The 16,214-nt window shown below is 41.6% G+C and overlaps 1 protein-coding gene across 4 annotated transcripts in view; it reads left to right on the top strand.

Annotated features, from left to right (window-relative positions):
* The first annotated feature begins 1,042 nt into the window (after positions 1-1,042).
* CNOT4 (CCR4-NOT transcription complex subunit 4) overlaps positions 1,043-16,214 on the top strand; it is a 67,837-nt gene continuing 52,665 nt past the window's right edge. For 3 of the 4 annotated variants that reach the window (XM_048940493.1, XM_048940513.1, XM_048940503.1), the window contains exon 1: positions 1,043-1,429. The gene's annotated coding sequence lies outside the window, so the exon portion shown is untranslated. The remainder of the gene's footprint in view (positions 1,430-16,214) is intronic. The other variant, XM_048940523.1, reaches the window with a different exon arrangement.

The raw sequence follows: 16,214 nt of genomic DNA on the forward strand, positions 1-16,214 counted from the left end.
GATGTATATGTTCCAGTTGAATATATAAGCAAACAAGGACTTTCTCACATAATACAGCTGTTTCAATTTCACCTCATGCTTTGTTTCCAAAAAAGTGCTACATTTCTGTTACCTATGTCAGGACTACTAATGAAACTATTTATTTTTATGTGATCTGTAGCCAGAAGTAGTAAAGTTAATTCACTGAGCTTTTCTGGTACAGATATATCAATATAAAAAGTGAGGTAACGCTAGCTTGTCTCAGGAAGAACAAGCTGTGTCAGAGTGAGGCAGTTCACTGCTAGTGGAGCATATGGTTTGAGGCTGTTCAATACCTTGAAATTCAAAGGTGAATCGCAGAATATCCTAAGTTGGAAGAGACATATGGGTCCGACCTTATGTTTGAGAGTGATATCAAACGATGAATTGAAAGCTGCCTTGAATTCTGGCAGCTCTGGGCTGTGCTCGCTGCCCTGGGCATTCTGTTTCATGCCCACCGCCCTCTGGTGCAGACTGTGTCCTGACCCCCTCCCCTCACACAGCTCCACGCCGTTCCCTCGGGCCCTGTCGCTGTTACAGAGAGCACAGCTCAGAGCTGCCCCCTCTCCCTTAGCAGTGGCTGAAGTAACCAAGCCCGTATGAATTTCCGTCAGCACGGAGACCAAAGGGAGAGATTTCTTCCTTGAGAACTGGCAGGAAGGAAGGATGCTTCGGTCAAAGTTACAGCCGCTAAACACGAAAACACAATTTCCCTGGATTTTGCAGCAGGAGAGAGGAAACCAAGCGCATGCCGGTTCCCGTGTCGCTGCTTTCTTCTTCGAGCGGGCAACGGACTCGGGATACCCGGCAGCTGCACCCCGGTCCGGTGCCGACGTCCTCACGGAGCGGCGGGTGGACGTGACGCGGTAACGGCGCCGGGGGTCTCCGGCGCTCCCCGGCGGCGGCATCGAGCCGTCCGCGCGCGCTCCGGCCGAGCCGCCTACAACTCCCGTCGCTCCCCGCGCCGTCGCCGTCGCTCTCCGTCCCCGCGGCCGCCCCCCGCCGTTGCTCCCCGCCCACTGTCGGCGGCGCAAGCGCAGGAGAGGCGGCGTCCAGGGCAAGTCTCCCTAATGTAAGATGGTGGCCGGGCTGGCAGCGGAGCGCCCCGAGCTCGGAGATTCCCCGTCTCTCGCCTAAAGGTCGTCGGAGCAGCCGCCCGAGCGCCCGGCCGGCCCGCCGCTACAGGTCCCGCCCCGGGAGCGCTGCTGCGGTTTCTTCCCCGCGTTTCTCCTCGCCTCCTCTCGCCTTCCCTCCCCACCCTTCTCCTCCTCCTCCTTCTCCCCTCTCCTCCTTCCCCGCACGCTCACCCACTGCCCGCCCCCGCCGGCCCGGCAGCCGCCGCCGCCGGGCAGCGCCGCGCAGGGAGAGCCGCGCACACGCTCCGCGGGCCGGGCAGGGACGAGGAAGGCGGGTGAGTGCGAGCCGAAGGCCGGGCCGGGGAAGGAAGGAGGGAGAGGCGAGGAGGAGGACGAGGAGGAGGAGGAGGAGAAGAAGGGAGGGGGGAGCCGAGCCGCTCTGCCTACCAGAGCGCCGAGGCTTCGCCGGGACGGCGCAGGCCTCAGCCCACCCCCCCGGGCCGGCCCTGGCGGCGGGGGGACGCGCCGGGCCGGTGCGGCGCGCGGAAGGGCCCGGGCCGGGCGGTCAGGGCACGGGGTGGCGCCTCCCGGGCCGGGGGCGCGGGGCAGGGGCCGGGTTGTGTGCTGCGCCCGGAGCCGCCGGGCCTCCCTCGCTGGGCGCCCGCCGCCTCCCGCCCCGCTGCCACCGGCCGTGCGGGGAGGCCGGGCACGGGGATCACAGCGTGATTCGCTTCGAGGCTGCGTGGAAATTTCCTCTCTCCTCTCCTTCCTCCTCCCCGGAGCTCTGGGCTCCATTTGTTCTTTATGATTTGCACTTTTTTTCTTTTCCTTGAAAGAGAGACAAACAGACGGTAAATGGCAGCATCTTGTTTTTTGCATTATTTTGGACCGTCCGTGTAACCTCCCGGGATCTGTCTGTTAGTAGAATAATCGCTATGTAACTTGCCGTCTCCGACTTGCAAAACACTGCAAACTCTTTCCATTTTGTGCCTCGGCAGAGGCAAATGACAGGGCTGCGTGCGGACTCTGCGCCGACTACCAGTGTCTGTCAGAGCTCTGCCTGCCAATCTGAGTGAGCTGCTGCCGGCTGTGTGTGTGCAGGAGCAGGGAGGGAGAATATGCTGGATAATTACCTCAAAACACTTCTTTACTGTACCTGAAAGGATGTAATTGGCCTTGGCTTAGATAAGTGTGTCAGCACAGTAATACCAAGTGCGTAGTTTGCAGCAGAAAGTTCTCTTTGGACCGCATGTTAATGTAAGCAAAGACCTCAGCAGGTTAATGCTGTGAATGCTCTCGGCCTGCAGATGTTGGCTCACTCCTGCTCGAAAGTTTCAGAAGTTACTGTTGGCTAAGCGTATATTTACTGAGCCTGTACCAATTTCTGACTTGCTGGGTTTTAACTCTCCACCTTTCACTTTAGTTTTAAGATGTCTCCACTTGAGCATCCCTGTGCTTTGCCTTCGTATTCACATGAGGATTGACATGAGCAGAAGACAAACTTGTACAGACAGATGAATACACAGAGGAGTGGTAACGCTGCTGTCTTCCCTGTGTTCCTGTTTGTTTCTTGATAGCTTTTTTTTCCTTTTTTTTTGTTAAATACAGTCTTACAAAGAGCTGAGAACAAAACAGCTGTTTGGTTGGAGTAGAGAAGCTGTTTTCAGATGGCCTTCAAATACTCTAATGTCTGTCTGATTTCTTAGCATCCCTCTAACATACCTGAACCCAAGGCTGTGCTCTGGTTCACTGAGTTGCACCTTAAGCCTCTGGGGCTCTGTGATAGTTCCTAGCTCATGAGCAAGATGAACACATGTAAGTGTTTAGAAATGCTTGGCAGTTGAACTTGGCTGAATTGCAACCAAAGTTCATTCTAGGGGAAAGGATTGTTTTGGAAAGGGGGAGTACAGTGATAAAATGATCTGTGCTGTGAACTTGTTGTTTCTTCAGGTGCCTCTTTTTACTTTTTTTATGATGATTCTTAGATGATCCTAACAGCTGCTCTCTTTCCAGAGGAAAGGTGGTGAGTGTCTTTCAAGAATAACACTCAGTTAACGCTTTGGTACCTCTTCTTCAGAAAGTTTAGTAACTACTAGAGAGTGCCCTCTGAATGAAGGACTTGGGGAGAGGATATGCACAAGTATGTGACTTTGTTCTTTTTTTTTTTCCTTCATGACTGCTGTTCAGGAAAGTTAGGGTAGTCGGTATGTAAGTGAAACATTTTGAGATTGCTCTGACCAACATCTTAAGTATGGGCCTTGAAGGCTTAACTTTAGCAGCTCTCTCAAAATTTTGCCTACCTATCTGAAATAATCTCATTTATTTCAAATAGCAGTTACCTGTGCTTACGAAACATCTTCGTGGTGGCTGGTTTAGGCCTTGGCCTAAGGCCTCTTAGGCCTTGGATGACTACTTTCATTGCCCAGGTAAGGTGAGGCTGAACGCTAGTCCTTACCACAATGGAAGGAAATCAGTTACTCAGCAAGATCACTAGCATCAAGGGTTGCTGCACTTTCACATGGAGAATGGTGTCTCAGGTTGTACAGACCACAGTTTGTCCCACTTTGCATTTGTGAATTATTCTTCCTTTAACAACTCTGGACAAAGACTGCCTAGCTTGCATTTCTTTCTGATCTTTCTACTGAGTGTTTCAGTCCTTTAGGATTTTGGTGCTTTCTTTGCTTATTAGCATGTATCTTTGGCCTGTTTCATCTTATGGGAACAGTGTGAGGAATCAAGACTTGGTTAACTAAACATCTCTTTGGGCCTCTTTGTTCTTGGAGAATAGTCCAGGAATTGGCACCTTTCAAGACATGATTTAACATTTGTTAACATGTTAATGGTTGTAAGCACTTAGCAGATTTGGAAGCTGAAGCTGGGCAGGTATTGGGGTGTTGCTCAGGTCTTCTGGTGCTGCCTGTAAGCAAATTGGGAGGGCAGTGTAAGTATCTAGCAGGCAATACTGAGTATAAGCTCTGTGAGTGAAAGTGTGTATATGTTCTTGTGTTAAACTGTTTGGATCTGTTAGGTGCATATTTTCATCAAACTGGGTTTTATTTCATATTACAAACTTTGACTGTATGTTTGGTTTTGTCAGGCAACATTTTTTTGATGAAGATTCCCTTTAAACTCAAACTTCTTGTTGCAGTATTGTATTAAATGATCTCACTAATTTAGCATACGTTCAGATTTCTGGTTCTGGCTAGCTGTTATTAGACTGTTTACTCCAGCTTAAAGAAAGGAATCAGTGTTTAAAATAGTGATTTCTCCATAGCACTTAGATCAAGTAATTAGGCTTGGTGGCCTTTTTGTGCAGGTGGAATGCTGTTTCTTTTCCTTCCCCCTGGCAGTTCTGGGGTCATGGGAAGTCTACGGTATTTTTTTGTTGGAGGTCTTTCATTTCAGTGGGACTTCAGGAAGTCTTTTGCTTAACATGTGCGTACAAAGTAGTTTATGTACATGTTATCTTATGGTGTTACAGCATGTGCTTGTGTCCAGAAACACTGCAAAAGTAAGGCTAGAGAATGATGCTCTTCATCCCTTTTCTGTGAGTCTTCATAGCTCTCTACTGTACTCCGGAGCAGGATATGATAGAATTAATTTCGTAAGAATGAATTGATCATTTGAGTGTTTTTACTTGCTCTTTTGCTGGTTTTCAAACTGGGGAAAGGGGTTGAGGACAATATAATGGGTATTGTTTGTCTATTGTGAGCGAATTTAAAGGTGGATACAAAGGCCAAGCAGGCAGATTACTGAATTTGGTGGAAGCAGAGTTTAGCTCTGGGCTGAGGCTTGTTTCTAGAACAGTACTGCGTGCTTCTACTAACATCTGTTTTCTTACAAGGGAAGATGACAAAACTTCAGTTGTCTGTGAGTGACTTTCTCCTGTAATCTCAGCATTTCTTCTTGCTGAGTCTTGCTGCCCTCAAGAATACAGGACAGCTAATGTAAAGTGAAATTCACATAAATTGTATGCAATATGTAATGTAAAATAACAGCAGTATTGAAGTTTTGGTTGTGAGATGAGTTCTCTGGTGTAGCACAGATTGCTGGACTGTGTCCTTTAGGTTTGTTACTTGTCAGGACAGTCCTTTATTGCAGGAAGGTAATGTTGCTATGTCTTGTATCTGAGGGCAAGTACAAGTTAGCAGTACTAGGAATTTAATTTCTTTCAATTCTTAACATTGGATTTTGCTAATGAATTCTGAACAGAATCACAAGAACTTTGTAGGAGTGACAAGAGTAAGTGAGAAAGTACTCTGGCTTTCAAGCAGTGCTTCATTCCTGCTACTACTTCAGCCCACTTTCTTAGGCCTCTGTGGTGAACTGCAACCTATCTTTCTGGTTCTGGCAACTGAGTTCTAATCTCTTCCTCTCTGAACAGAAGGGGCTTTCCCAATTTCCCAATGTGGATGTTCTTTAACAGTTTCTGTCATGTGAAATTTGTTACAGAAAAGTGGCAACTAAAAGGGCAGGTATCTTATAGCAGGGCAGAAAACAAGGCATACAAAGACTTGCCCAACTTCTCACTTTTCCACAGCACTAAGCTGGCAGTAATTTGTTTTAAGAACAGTGAATTCAACAGATGAGACTTGTAAGAAACACATGTTGAGTTTATGTTAAGCTTTCTGTCGTGACTGTAAACTTAGTGTGAAACTTGTTTGAATGATATGTATTAGTTTTAATGTGCAGAGGCTAAGACTGGTAAGACTGTGAAGTGCTGTATCTGCCACTGAAGTAATTTTATTACTTCAAATCATGTTACAATAATTTACCTTTTTAAAATATGTATGTTTAACAGTTTCATTCAGGAATGGAAGGAAATAATTCAGTGATATAAATACCTGCTTTGGCGTTGCTGATCTGGGGGACTTTCAGTGATAAAAGTTTTGATGCAAGTAATGTGCCAGATAGGTAAGCATGGTGACTCATTCAGAGTTCCTGGATTGTGATCCATCTTAGAAATTAACAAAAAAAAAAAGGAGGAGGTGGGAGTGAAGTACAGTGTTGATAGTCACTAGATGTGTGGAGAAAGTGTTCAACTGTTCTTCTTCCATCTACAAATGTAATGAATGAAGACAGGTATAGGTGGCTACAGAAATGCTCATCTGATCAAGTTCTAAAGCTTCGCAATGATCTGTAGAAGTTTGGGCTGTTGGATGATTCAAAAATAGAAATTATCTCCTCTGTTGAGCAGCTACTGCTTTGTTACATTTGACTTTATAGTCTTATTTTCTTTTAATGAAATCTATTTGTCTTCAGTATCTTATTCATTTAAAAAAAAAAAAAAAAAAAGCAGTCCTTTGAGAGCTCCTAAACTAGCATCAAAAGAAAGGCCAAAACTTGCTAGGTCAAAGTCAGTTTTTATAGGTCACCTCGTCTTATAGTTAATGAGTGCATTTCCCCCATCATATGAAATGTAGGGGCCCCTAAACTGGTGGGATTAGTTAAAAGCACTAGTCCAAATGAAAGAGGGACCCAGAAACATTAATCCAATTTGTCTTGTGACTTAATCTTGCTGCCATTTACCGTACAACTGCTGCTCCTCAGAGGCAGCCCACTTTGCATATGCTTCTGCTGTTTGTTTAGCATGTTCGGTCCCTCTTCCTGAGACAGTAGGTCTCCTTTCTACATGACTTCATCTTTAGTTAAAGGTCAAGGAAGTTGTAACTGAGGAACCATGTTTGAAAAGTTGTAGCTGCTTCTTGTCTCTTAAAGCTTCTTACTAATACTTTCATTTAGTGAAGTGTATACTTAACATATTAATGTTGTGGTTTCAGTTATTGGTGAACTGGTTCTAGAGCGCTAGGTGGCAAGCCTGAAAACAGAGGATGATAATCACTGGTGGCTTTCTCTTAAAATAACTGTTAGTGTATGTTGGAAATAAGAAAGAACAGTGGAAACTTAAGGGAATGCCAGCTAAAAAATCATCAAGGCTGTCTTCTGCGCATAGGTAATCATCTTCTGGCTCATTTACAGTTTTTTTGGTCTCAAATAGTAGTTACAGCTATAAGCGTGCTTTGAGGTAGGTCCATTCCCTTGTTCACACCGGTGTAGTGGCTTCCTGCTCTAATTGAGCCCTCTTGAAGCCATTAATTTCTTCTTGCTTATGGTCTCATTTTGATTTAACCTTCCAAGTTTGTGATTCCCTGGGGGTGGGGCAGTGGCATACCTTGTACAAGAACTATTGCTCTGGTTACTACTATATAAATACATAGCACAGTGAAACTTGGTAAGAACCAGCTGTGTTGTGTGACCGTGTGACTCCTTGACAGTCTTAAGAAAACACCTTACCTCAGTTGGAAACTGCTTTGAAACAATGCTGTAGACAGCGGTGTCTTTTTCTGGGTGACCAGCTAACTGCTCTCAAGTTCACTGGCCAAAAAGGATCAGCCATCTTCATAAGGAGGCCCACAGTGGCATTGCTTTTATTTTTTTGGCTTCGTTATAGAGAATATAATCAAAGTGAAGAACAAGAAAACAGGCGTTTGGAATCCTTATTCTGTCCCTACTGATTATCTATTTAGATCTTGTGCACACATGCTCACACATCTCGTGCTAGTGTGTAGAGGTGAGCCAGAATCTTTCACATGAATATAATTTGGTGGGAATAGGTGAGAGGCAGGTTCACTTTGGTGTTTACAGTACTGTCATCAGCTGTGCTTAAAAAATGAGGTGCTTGTTATTGGTTGAGAGGAACAGCCAGCTGCTTTTTCTGTTGTAGTGAGAATGTGGTTCTGCAAGCTTGAAGACTACTTCCATAGAGATGCAGTGCAGCATCTTCTGTTAGTACTGTGTTATCCTGTGATTGATGGACTCAAGAACTCCACATTAGATGGAAATACAAGAAAGGAGAAGGGCTCAGTGCTGATGTATGTTTTACTAAATAGAAAGCCAGATATTAGAGAGCATCCTCTAAGTCAGAGCTGACAACAGTGTGTATGTTGGTGAGGCCTCCTTAATGCTGTATTCCTCTCGTATGTTTTTTCCTTTTCTTTAAAAATAATAAAAAATAAAAGCATAGCTATTAGACTTCTGTTAAGGCAGTTCTTTGAATCTTGTGTGTATTCTGGTTAGTTTGTGTCTCACATGGGCTTAAGCTTCTGAAGGTACTGCGTTCAGCTGCTTTTGCTCAGTAAGAATTCAGAGCTGTCTGATAGCCTGGGAGGAAGCAAATAAAACCTGTGAAGTAAAGCCACAGCACTTAAAGAATATGCTGGGCAAGTGCATTTGCAGTGCACTTGAGCTTCTATGCTTTTTATAGCGTATTTATCATAGTCTGGCAGATCTTTTTTTATTTTTTTTTTGAGATTGAGTTCAGTGTTTTGTATGTATCTAATGACTTCTTAAATTCACCTATCTGAATGAAAGCAGTTCCACGTAAATTAGAAGGAATTTTTCTAAAAAACAGTACTCTACACCTCATTGAAATTTGTGGATGTTGGTTCTCTGCTTTTGAGTGTTTCTGTTTTAGAAGATATATCTATATTTTTCACTCCGCCCAGCCTTTTTAGAAAATGATCTGGAGAATGATATCTCTAGGATACTTCTTAATGTTCTCTTTTTTTTTTTTTTTTAAGACAATTGTTTTGTGGGTGACTGTCTCTAGAATTTGTTTACTACAGCATAAAGACAATCTTCAAGCAATTATGTACTCTCCCCCATTGAGTTAAAGATGCTTCCTTGAATGCAGATCCTGATATTCCTGAACACTGTTGTTTAGTAACAGATACGTATTTCTCTGAACAGCAGAAGATTGTAGCTCATGTACCAGACATGTGGGAGGCAGGATTTATGATCTTGAGAGTACTACACAGAACTACCATCCCTCTGGATTTATAGCAATTGTGTGGAGTGAGAGTGATAGGAAGATTCCTATAAATTTCTTCTGAAATTTATCCTGCCTCTAGGTTGAATGTATGAAGCTTGGTTTGCTTTCTGAAATAATTCTTAAAAAAAAAAAAAAAGTATAGTAAAGATGCAACTTAAATCAGTTTTAGACCTGACTACCTGCAAGTGTGTATGCCTTCTAATTGTCAACTTGTGAATTCTTGAAGCTTGCTAGTGTTTATCATATTGGAGATGCATCCTTCTCTTGGAGACATTGATGCAATGTTTTTATCTGGAGTCTTTAAGCTCCTATCTCTAGTTTGAATACAAAATTCAAATTATTCCAAGTCATACCAAATTTCTGCTCAAAGGAGTTGACCTTAGTTCCTTGTAGTGTAACTTACCTGGATTGTCTTCTGACTGTAGTTATAGCCTTTATCTTCATTTGTATACTGCTTTAGAATTTCTTATCATTAATTCTCTCTGGTAAAAGTGAATGATAATTGATAATTTCTGAGACTTGTCTCAAATGCCTAGGCACGTAGATCTGAGCTCTGCTCTGCACTGTTTTTGTTGCAGTAACAATCTTGTTAGGCAAAGAAATGCTGAATTAAGTGTAGTATTTCACTTTCTAAAAGGTATATTTTATAGAAAACTACAACGTATGCTAAATTAGTAGAAAAGCTAGGAACTGAATGGCTACTTCTGAAGTAGATTTTACTCTGGAATTACTAGTTATTCTCCTTTTTGCCTCAGCAGTGTCTTCAGGAGATGTGAGGTTCTGAACTGCAACCCAGTCAAAAGTGAACAGGGAGGATAAACGTTTAGGGGGCAGTTGTTATGTTTAAGCTCCTGATACGCTTTCAGTTTTATATGATATGTCTTCTTTATTCTTCTCCTTACAAAGTAAAACTTAAAACATTCTCTTAAAAAACAATGGTAGTTCCAAAATGTGCTTGACTGTGGCTGTGGCATGGTAGACATTTATGCTCTTCACTGTTGTGTGAGCTGCGACAGTGAATCTTTTGGAGCAGCATCCTATTGTTGTCTGTCCCAAAAATGACCTAAGCAAGTATTCTTATTTTCCATGGTTAAACCAAACTGAGTCAATGTTTTTCTTCAGCCAGTAGAACAAATGTGTCACTGGTTTTATTTGATACTGCATTTTATCTAGCTGTGCCTGTGTTCTACCCAACTAATTCCTCTAAGTTGCTAAGAGGTAGTTTAGTGTATAGAATTGTATCTACTGAAGAATTGCAGGTTTTAGAGAGGACCTGTCCTTTGATGCTTTCACCATAAGACAAGAAATGGGTGGAAGTTAGACCTTTGGTTTATTTCGGTAGTATCACAAATCTGGACACAGTGCTGTATTTGCAACCAACTTTACCTTCAAGATGTACTTACACAATGAAAAATGTTGAATTGCTTCAGTTGTGCATTTTATTGTTACTTTGCTGTTCCTAGCCACAGGCGCTAATGCTTCAGTTACTTGTGCACTCTTGAGAAGTTCTAAATGCAGGTGCGTAAGTGTAGATATTGTGTCCACTTAAAGTAAAAATGGACTTGTGTATGTTAAACTTCTGCTGTAGCTTAATAGTTCCACTGTAACATATGGATTTACACACTAAGACAGTTTGTGTGACAACAATCTTTATGCTTTATTAGAAGATTCTCTAGTATAACTTTTTGTACCTGATATTGCAAATACAGGCTTTGTTTTGTGATTCAGTAGCATTTTTAAATATCATTACAATTAATAGATAAATTCCATTGTGTGAAGGTAGATACTACTAAAATGTTCGAAGGAATCAAGGCATTAATTTTTAGTGTTTTGTTTCCTGCCTTAAGTGCTGTATAAATTCAAGTTCTAATGCACTGCAGTGTTGCCTGAGGTTTAAAGTGAAAGTATAGGCAAATTATTCATCTAATATTACTGTATTTCCAAGCTGTTAAGTGTTCCTTTGCCCCTGGTTAACAAACTGACTTGGCTACTCTGCAGTAAGAGGTAAGCATTGTCACTTTTGCAGAAGTCAAGTTTGCTTTCTTTTGCTCTCACGTGACTCTAAAGATAACAAGTGAGTCAATGCCTGAAGCAGTGGCTGTGCTGTTTCTCACGTTTTGGAATGAGGTTGAAGGGACTGACCAATTACTTCTTCTGCTGTATGATTCTTGGAAGCTCGGGGATGCTGAATGGTTTTTAAGCAGGTGCATGGTATTCTTTGTATGAATTGAGGGTAAAAAAACAAACAAAAAAAACTCCTTGGATTAGGAGTTGCTCTGATATAGAATCACAAAATCATTTGAGTTGGGACCTTTAAAGCCCATCTGGTCCAACTCCCTTGCAACAAACGGAGACACCTACAAGATGCTAAGAGCCCCTCCAGCCTGACCTTGGGTGTCTCCCTGGGGTGGAACATCCACCACCTCTTTAGGCAATCTGTGCTGGTGCTTTACTGCCTTCACTGTTTGTTTGTTTTGAAAGTTTCCTTATACTCAACCTAAATCTCCCACTTTTAATTTGAAACCATTTCTCCTTGTCCTGTCATAACAGACCCTGCTAAAGAATCTGTCTCTTTCTTTCTTAGTGCTCTCTGTTAGATACTGAAAGGTTGCTCTTGGATCTCTCCATAGCCTTCAGCGTATGTCTGCTCTCCTTCAGCTAGGAATGAATGAAAGGAAGGGAGGCTTCTCTGGGAAGTGTAGAGAAGATTTTCTGTTAGTTTTGTTTTAGTTTTAATTTATTTTTTAATGATGCATTGCTGTTCAGCTTTAGCTCTATCATCGTTCTTCTGAGAAAAAGAGATGGAAGACATCTTGGTTATGGGATTTCCCAGCTGCAAACTATTTCTTACTTTACTTGCTTCACCCAAGACTGAGTGTGTATAAATAGCTAATGCTGTCCCAAACAATCTTACCATTAGCCTGTTCAATTACTTTGGTGGACTGAATGGAAGGTTTGGGGAACTGTTATAAATGTTTATTTATAATTGCCACTAGGGCACTGTGACTTCCCAGAATATTAGAGTGCTTGTGGCTCTTCTGTTATTTCACTTTGTCACCTTATGGCTTAGACATCAGCCCTAGTAATGTATTCTTATTCTCTCCTTGAAAGAAAATAAAATTCCTCAAAGTACACAGTAGAGGTTTTTCTTAGTTTCTGTGGATCTCATTTACTTCCTCTGGTATATCCAAGTATACATATGTACTGACCGTAGAAACTGTACACTACCCAGCAGAGCTGTTGTGCAGCTGTGGGTCCTGCTGTTGTCTTTGGGGAGGTGCAGAGATGGAGAGCAATACTGACTCTGATTCAAACCTTGTATTGTAATGTGTGGCTTGCGCTTGTCATGGGCATCTAGTAGAACTACTTTGCTGAAATTCTATCAACTTGTTCAACATCAGTATATATCAGTGAGCTGGTACTCTTATCAATGCATTACAGAACATGAGGGTGACAGGCTGGAGCAGGTTCAGTGGAGAGCATCAAAGTGATCCAGCCACTTTAATGTCCTTTACACCAGGTGAGAAGAGATGAAGGGGAGGTCTTCATCCTGGAGGATGGACTTCAATAAGGGGAGAGCTAGTAGTGACCACTGATAACTGTGGATAGGCTGTTGAGAATACTGAGCCAAGGCTCTTTGCAGTATGTAGAGGGCAGGGTGGGCAATAGACAGCAGGATTGAGTGAAGTAACTGGATTTAAGAATTCAGTAATTCAGTGCTGGAGTTCTCAGAAATGAAGAAGCTGTTGCATGCATACCCTGTCCATGGTACTGCAGGTGCAGCCTGTGCCCCTCTGCAGCTTTAGTAAGCCTGGGAACACAGCAGGAGCAGTGGGACTGAAGGTGGATGGATTGTGTGAGTATTGGCTTTTTCTCTTTTTTTTTTTTTTTTTTTTTTTCTCTCCTGTAAGGTTTTCTTTTCATTTGCCCTTTGAGCTTATATTTCTGTTTGAAGTCTCAGGAGTAGTAACAGCCCTGTTTGTGGCTAAATGCTGGTTTTTGTAGGTGTCTCACTGTGTAGAGCATGAGAAAGTGAGCACTTTTTTTTGTTTTGTTTTGTTAAAAAGTGCAATTTTATTGTAGGTAATCCAAAAATAACTTCTACTTGTATCTGGTATGCTATAATTTGTCTTATAGCAGATTTTAAAGTCTCAATTTTCTGCTTAAACCAGGATCTTTAAGTACCTTGCTGGTGATCAACAGAGTTATGAATCAACAAATAAAATATAAAATTAACTGTTGAACACTGCTGTGGTGGTTCATAGCTTCCCCAGTGTCCCCTGAGAGCATGCAAGCAAGAAAGGAAATCTAGCCCTAGCACCAAAATGTAATTCTCTTGTTCCCTGTTCTCTGCTTATAGATGTTATCATTTATAATAGTTAGTTTAGACCTTACAGATATTCTTTTTCATGCTTGGGAATTTTCCTTGTGTAATTAGGGAAGTTTTTAAACTATCCCTTTGTTATGATGAAATTGCTGTTAGATGGAAGCATAAGGATGCAAGTAGTAAATTATGAAAAAAAAATTACTTGCTCTGAAGAAAAAAAAAAAACAAATTGTAAAGAATTCTCACTTTTCTAATTTTTGCTTACTATGGTTTGTGGTGGTTTAGTGGCACTTGCAAATGAAAGCTGATTATGGATTAGCAAACTAATACAGATATTTGTAAAATATTCAAAACCCTTAAAGCTGTGAAGAAATACAGTGTTTGAGAACTTTTTGCATGTTCAGTAATATTCTAAAATTCTTTGTTCATCAAGCAAGTTTGGCAAGAATAACATAAATAATCATATTATACCTTAATTATGGCCTGGAGGAATGAAGACGTAATTTATTCTTCAAGTTGACATTGGTTTGTGACTTTTGAAAACAAATGGTAACTTAGTGTGGTAAGGGCAAACTGGGGTACTGTGTGTACTGCATATCTGGACTGCAGCTGACAGATATGATAAGTAGTTTACGTATCATGGTCACAACTAACCCTGAACTAGATCTGGGCACCAGCTAAAAGGTCAGAGTTCCTAAACTTTCGGTGACTACTGGAGTACTGAAGTTCTGCAAATCACGTTATTTTAGCTTTCTTCTGTAAGAAGAACAGAGTAAATGAAGGACAGGATCTTCTGAATATATAAATTCTTTCTTGGAAGCATTGAACATAACAGTAGATTTTCTGTTGCAAGTTGTTGCCATTTGCCTTCTGTGTAACTTATCAGTGAATTACATATATATTTTGACTATTATTAGGAATATTGAAAATAAAACTTTAATATCGTTCTACTGTTTCTCCATCTAAAAATGCTTAGCTCAGATGTTGTTTTTGAAGAGTATGTGTAGGGGGAAACTACTTACACTACATCAGTGGTTTTGTAGCATTGTCCTTTTATAATTCATATAAGAGTATGATTCTGAAAAACAAAGCGACCCATAAAGGTTGGAAAAAAGTTGAGAAGCAGACTTTGTTATCATGTATCTTATGGTGAGAAATGAACTTCTAAGTTTTTTTTTTTAAGCTTATTTTATCAGTTGATGTATTTTCTTTTAGGGCAAAATGCTTTATGAGAACTAATTCTAGCAGTGAATGACTTCAGCTGAATCTAAAATGCTTGACATCATTTACACATGTAATGGATTTTGCCATTTATACCTTAAATTAGTGTTGAACTCTAGGCAAGACTAAGTGCAAGGTTTGTAGACGCGTCTAATTGGGAAGCAAGTGCAGTTGGGATGTTCAGCAGCTGTAATGCTGCATATAGGCACACTGTGATAGTTCAGTAATAGGTACTTAAAAGATCTTTGATCCCCTTTTAAACTGCTACAGGATGTTTAATTTACTGCACAGATATAGCATGAAGAAGGCTCTGTTGTCCTCCTCCCTTGACTGCAAAGACTTGGCTGTTAAGGGTAACTTGCGATGCATTCTCTTGCACAAGTATCATAAAAATCTGTTCTTGCTCCTTCCCCTATTGGTGTAACTGTTGGCTTCCTCTGTAAAACTATAGTTGATCTTGAACTTTCAAAACAGCCACATTTCTTTTTGCCTTTTACTGAAAGATGATGTAAATGATAAGTAGTTCTTATGCATAATTTTAGAACAGTTTTTAAATGGATTTAATAAACTTCTCTATTTTGGTAAGAATTTAGGGTATCAGAATATGGGAACAAGTGCTGCATATACTACAGAGCCTATTTATACTTATAGCAGTCAATAATTACTGAGCTTTGGAAGTACTGTATTCTGTCATCCTGTCCCACTGTGCAAAAGTATGCTTTGCTATGAGCTGGCTGAAACTGACACCAGGGATTATTACAGGTGTGCAAGGCTTGGTTGCAGAGATGGTATCTTGATGTTAAACTAGTATGCCTTTTTATTATTGCCATTGGTCTAAGGTACCATCTCAGCCTACAAACCTAGCAGATGTTCTTAAACCATGGTGGCTGCTTTGGTGTAGGAGTGTATGTGAGACACAGGGATGTGATTTCTCAGTCTTTGGGAGCCCCAGGGCTCAGCAGCAGTGCACTAGGCTAGGAGAAAGACAAGTTTTCTTTTCCTGTATATGCATTCCCACCCCTTCTTATTAGTGTCCTTGACCCATGCCCTGCTGTTCAAGAGTGGCTGCTGTGGTCTCATGCTTTGTTTTCGGTATTAATACACTTGTGTTCAAGTACAACAAAATGACTTGTGATTTGAAGGGAAAAACCATAATTCTAAGTAAATGTTATATCTTCTTCTGTCTCATGTATTGTGGTCTTAATCAAGGAGTTAAACATGCAGTGGCTGTCAATGTCCATTTAATAGTGTTTGGAACACTCTTCAGGCTTTCACTGAAATTATCTTCCTATGAAAATCAGAAAGCTAAGCTGTAATTTTCATTGAAATGCAACTCTTGAGCAGTAGTACTTTACCTTGGGTCTTCTTGCAGGATTGGTCTTGGGGAGCAGCAGGAGATCCTGGCAGCTGTTGTAATCTATAATCCTAAGGAATGGGGGCAGTGGGAAGAGCGTCTCTGCTGCTGTCGTCAGACTTTTTCTCCCGGGAGAGGACGTTACTCTTCTATTTCTCTTGCTTTGGATTTCTTCTCAGTGTTGCCTACCCCACCCACTGAGAGTTTCCTTCCAGAGTTTGGGAATCGAGTTGCTGACGTTCCAGTGGCAACAGGAACACTTCATCCATTTCTGAAGGTTTGCTGTTAGTGTGAGAGCTGGGAATTATCTGACTGGTGTTCTAGTCTAAATTTGGGAACAATGATGCAGTTGAGATGTGCATACATCTCCAGGTTTCAATAAACAGA

This window comes from Lagopus muta, chromosome 1, assembly GCF_023343835.1.
Source record: "Lagopus muta isolate bLagMut1 chromosome 1, bLagMut1 primary, whole genome shotgun sequence".
NCBI lineage: Eukaryota > Metazoa > Chordata > Aves > Galliformes > Phasianidae > Lagopus > Lagopus muta.